Here is a 5,162-nt window from a genome sequence, read left to right as displayed (position 1 = left end):
GAGAGAGACAGACAGACAGAGAGAGAGAGAGAGAGAGAGAGAGAGAGAGAGAGAGAGAGAGAGAGAGAGAGAGAGAGAGAGAGAGAGAGAGACAGAGAGAGAGAGAGACAGAGACAGAGACAGAGACAGAGAGATAGAGAGAGAGACAGAGAGAAACAGAGAAAGAGAGAGAGAGAGAGACAGACAGAGAGAGACAGAGAAAGAGTTAGAAAAATAGAGAGAGAGTCAGTGGCAAGTTGAGATGTAGGCAGGCAGAGGCATAGACAGACAGAGAGACAAATGCGGACAGTATGGACATAGAGGGATGTGTTGGATCTGTAGCACAGTTGGACAACAGCATTGGCCTGTGAAATTTAGTCTCATGGACATACCATTTGAAGAAGTGGCTCCTATACAGAGAAGACCCAGTGACAGTAGGAGCGATATGATCAACTGGCCAACCTGGTGCAAACAACAGAACGCACAGATCAATGCTTTTTCAATGCACACCCAGGCGTGTTTAGATGAAAAAATGACAACAGCCCTTCATTAACCCATGTAGTATTAAAATACAAACGCCACATGGAAATGGCTACTATCAAGAGTACATGAAAACCAGAGTGTGCAGCTGGGATGGGTTGCCGTCACCGCTGAATTCCGTGATTACAGCCTTTTCAGCGATGTAGTGCGCACAAGCAGCATTCAAGCAGGTCTCTTTCTCCACAGCCCCAGATCAGTTGTACGCAATACGCCATGTCCTGCCTCGCCGCGCCGTGACAGACAACCATAGTAGAAAAAGCCCCAAGCTGCACACTCTGGTTGTGATGTGATCTTGCTACTATAAACTCTCATGGATTGTTGTAAGTGCAATGATGGAATTTGATGTCAAGATTGCCAAAGAAACTTGGCCAAAGCTAGCTCTCTCGACTCTGAAAGTTCACACCTTGAGTGTGTTGAAATTCTCTATAGCTTCTTGGAGAAGCGTATCCTGCAAGTTGAAGAAACTGGAATAATTCCGGAATTCGGAATATGAAGTGCCAAAGGGCCAGAGCGACTGAAACGCAGTACGCACTGGGCGTTGCAAAAAAAGGAAAGAAGAACACACACACCATACACTCATGATCAACATGTGGCTTTTCGCTTTAGTTCGCATGCCCTGACCACAAAACAGCCACTTTGTGGGAGAACCAATCATCCAAACTAACTCCTTCTACTCTAGGCCACAGCACAGTCACGCTCCCAGGCCACCAGGACAGGCAGATTGGTTCAAACTGAAGGATTGAAGATTACAAGAATGGAATGAAGGTAAACATGGTAACGGAACAACAAAGCTGAAAGGAAAAACAACTACAGAATCATCACCATGATTGCTCAAACTCGTGTCTCTTGACAACTCTCAAAACTACCTGCGCATCAAGAATACTTGACAAAATGGCGATCGCAGTTCAAGCCATTCCTGGTTGCCAAAGCAACTACATAATTCAAACTATGTATGGCGATCGCAGTTCAAGCCATTCCTGGTTGCGAAAGCAACATAATTCAAACTATGTAAACATGTGCGAGCACAAAGAATCAAGCAAATAAAGTTTCACCCACTCCGCACTGATTCGGAGCGCTGGGTCAAGAACTCAACGTCTGCTTGTAACGTTAGCTCAGCGGCAGGCGTACCTTTGTGCAGCTGGGGTTCAAAGTTGGACCATGCAGTGGATCCTAGTAGTACAAGTCAGTATTGGCAAGGCGAACCTCGGCCTCGATTTTCTAGAGCACGTACATTTACCCTCAAGATTCTGCCCGACCGAAATACTACAACAGATCGACATCATTACACTAGGGCCCGACAGAGACATCCCCTAAATCGAAGAGAGATAGCTAGAATGAGTGCGTTTGCATGTGTGTGTGTGTGTGTGTGTGTGTGTGTGCGTGTGTGTGTGTGTGTGTGTGTGTGTGTGTGTGTGTGTGTGTGTGTGTGTGTGTGTATGTGTATTATACGGCCTCAGTAGAGGTGTTTTAGTCCAATGTGGGACGTGGGATAAGCTGTCACAGAGATCAATCCCATACTCCCTTCCGTGCCAGTGGTAACTGAGTGCAGGTTCAGTCCGGCATTGCGTCATACCTGTAGTTATGGAGCAAGAAGGGATCGAGTTTGTGTATGTGTGTGTGTGTGCGTGCGTGTGTGTCTGTGTATGTGTGTGTGCGTGTGTGTGTGTGTGAGGCCAACAGTGCCTGAGGTGGGGTATTCACCGACAGGAGACTTGGTCGGATAGTTACGATGCCGACACTCTCCTCGTCGCCCCCACCTCGGAGTCCTTCGCGAGGCTTTGCAAGCCCGCGAGTGGAGCAAACTACCGCACGAAGACGACGACTTGGAACGACTCTGAGCGTTGGCTCATGGAATGTTCGCTCTGTTGTGGAGAGTGATGGACCACTTCTAGCGGCAGCCGTGAGAGGAATCGTTTCCGATGATAAGCCAGATCCATAGCTGCTGGAGATGGCTCTCTCGAACATGGTCCCGCTCGTCGTTCTATATTGTCGGCCCCGTAAGGGGACACGTGACCGTAATGGCAGTGTTTACCAGGACCAGGTGTGTGTATGTATGTGTGTGTGTGTGTGTGTGTGTGTGTGTATGTGTGTGTGTGTGTGTGTGTGTGTGTGTGTGTGTGTGTGTGTGTGTGTGTGTGTGTGTGTGTGTGTGTGTGTGTGTGTGTGTGTGTGTGTGTGTGTGTGTGGGTGGGTGTGTAGGAGGGTGGCGTGGGGCGGTCGGGGGAGGTGGGTGGCGGGGCATACAGTTAAGAATCTTCACAAGAAATTACTCACCATTGTAGTTTGAAGCAAGCAGATCCACCGTGTCACCTATGGGTGAAGGCTTTCGGCTCCAGAGGTCCAGCAATACACTTGCGCGTTCTATGATAATAATTAGATGTTTGCTAGTCCTTTGATATTCTAGAGCTAAAATAGTAAAATCGATGTTTCCTGGCTAGAGGTTCGACAAGCCGCCGATTTGGCTCAACATCGATTGAAGACGCCGACAGAGCAGGGGCTGATCAATGTCGATTGCAATATGAACAACTAACTAATGATACGAAACCTGCCAGAGGTCCGGCAAGACTATTTTCAGCCTTTTGACCGACCGGTCTGCACTCCCCCCGTACCGTGGACCCCGCTTTGCAGTCAGAAACATTTGGCTCAAAAATTGGGAGGCTTTCCGAGCTACTGCAACTAACTGTTACTTACTTTTGTAGTATCAGTGCAGAAGTTGAAGATGGAGTGGCCAGGAAAAAAATAGTGGGATGCAGCCATATGCACGCATGCATACGACATGGTTTCGATTCGGCGCCATATGCGCCATGGGCATGGGACGGGGCATTGCCATTGGCACCCGGCTGGGTACTGATTGTACCGGTACTACAGGACAGCGCTGGCAACTGAAATCCGACCCCCTGAGCGGTGCGCTCACATCGCAAAGAATGTGAACCCACCGCTCAGGGGTTCGGATTTCAGTTGCCAGCACTGTACTAATATTATAGTCAAGCTACAAGTACTGTAGCCAGTGTAGGCACAGACAGATCCTGCCGGCAATTCTTTCGGCAAAATATCGAAGAATTGAAAGAGCGGAAGTTGCCGGAAAATCGGAGCAAAATATCGAGACAGTGTTGGGTAAAATCGATGCCTGATATTGTACAATCATGTACTGTACTTGGATTTCCTTGTTTCTTACTCGTTCAGCATGATGCACTGCCCAGGAAGAGATAATGTCACCGAAGTATCACTGGGATTCACTGTGGATCGACATGATTAGGACACATGCGTGGATATCCGTGTTGAGAAACCGACTGGAAAAAATAAACGTTTTTCCGGAGCAAACTGGAGCAAAATGTCGAGTTCTTACATGACACGTGATCGTTGCCGGGGCCATGGCCAATAGGCGATCTTCCCGCCACGGGCATAATGAGGCCATCAGGACCGTTTAACGTCATTTCGGGAATGTCAGGACCGTTTGACGTATTATTATTATTATTATTATTTTATTTATTTTACTAGGGTGTTTCCCACAGACCTATACGTCTATTCGGGAATAATGTTTCGACCTTTCGTCTTTCGACCTTCCCTAATATTAAAGGGGAAGTATACCCTAAAATCAAATTTTCACCAGTTGTAGTCTTCGTGGTGCTGAGTCGAATGGTCTTGGTCCGAGGAAGCTGAGACGCTCCCTTCCTCCTCTATTCCCAATCGAACTCGCGCACTTCCACCGAAACTGGGTGACTGCGCCCTACTAGATAGGGATTTGTAAGGAAAAAGTCACTAAAAACGCCGTTTCGTTCTTATAAAAGCACGGATGACCGCGATTGGTCCATATGTTATTATTATTATTATTAAAAGTAGAAAGGAAAAGGACATATGGAAACGAGTTAAGAGTAACTCTCCACCACTGTAACTAGATACTATATACAGTCAGAAAGTGCAACAACTAGGCACAAAACTGACAGAGTACTGAGACATTCGACGTCCTGACACCTAGCTTCAACACATCTCCGTAGCGCTAACCGACAGCCTTCCAACTTGGAATTATTATTATTATTATTCTTTTATTCCACGATGGCGTGACGCCAATAAGGATGATTAATAAGTGCGATAGAACTGGTACTAGCCAGAAACAGCTAGATGGAAGTTAACCGGGAGGCAAGAAGCAATGGATCTTGAAAAACAAGCGGGGGCAATAACGTTAGCAGGGGTGATCGAGATAGTTAAGTACACGTTCGAGATATCAGAAGCCAGGGGGATGCGCGGAGCAGGAGCAGGTACTGCTCAAAAGAAGACTGGATGCATTGTTTCGGAAAGAATTTCTACGAGGTTGGGTTGTGATGTCGATAGGGAGTGAGTTGTAGAGGGTGAGGGCACTGTTGATGGGGGAATCTCGGTGCCTGTTCGTGTGTGCGTGTCCGATGGAGTAGGTCCTTGTCTGTCGAAGGGTGTATGGTTGGTGTTGACGTTGTGGTGCAAGATGTGGTTGTTGCAGGTGTGGTGGGGAGGTTTGGTGGTGGATGTCCCATGCTAGTAGGGCTTGTTGAACAAGGAGTCGTGAGCTAAGGGTGGGGAGCTTTGCGTGATGGAGGAGGGAGCTGTGGTGAACTGGTGCAAAGAGGGGAATCCGAAGGCAGATGCGTATAACACGGCGTTGAATTCTC

This window comes from Sycon ciliatum, chromosome 1, assembly GCF_964019385.1.
Source record: "Sycon ciliatum chromosome 1, ocSycCili1.1, whole genome shotgun sequence".
NCBI lineage: Eukaryota > Metazoa > Porifera > Calcarea > Leucosolenida > Sycettidae > Sycon > Sycon ciliatum.
The sequence above is the reverse complement of the archived record's forward strand: the minus strand, read 5'-3'. Positions refer to the sequence as shown.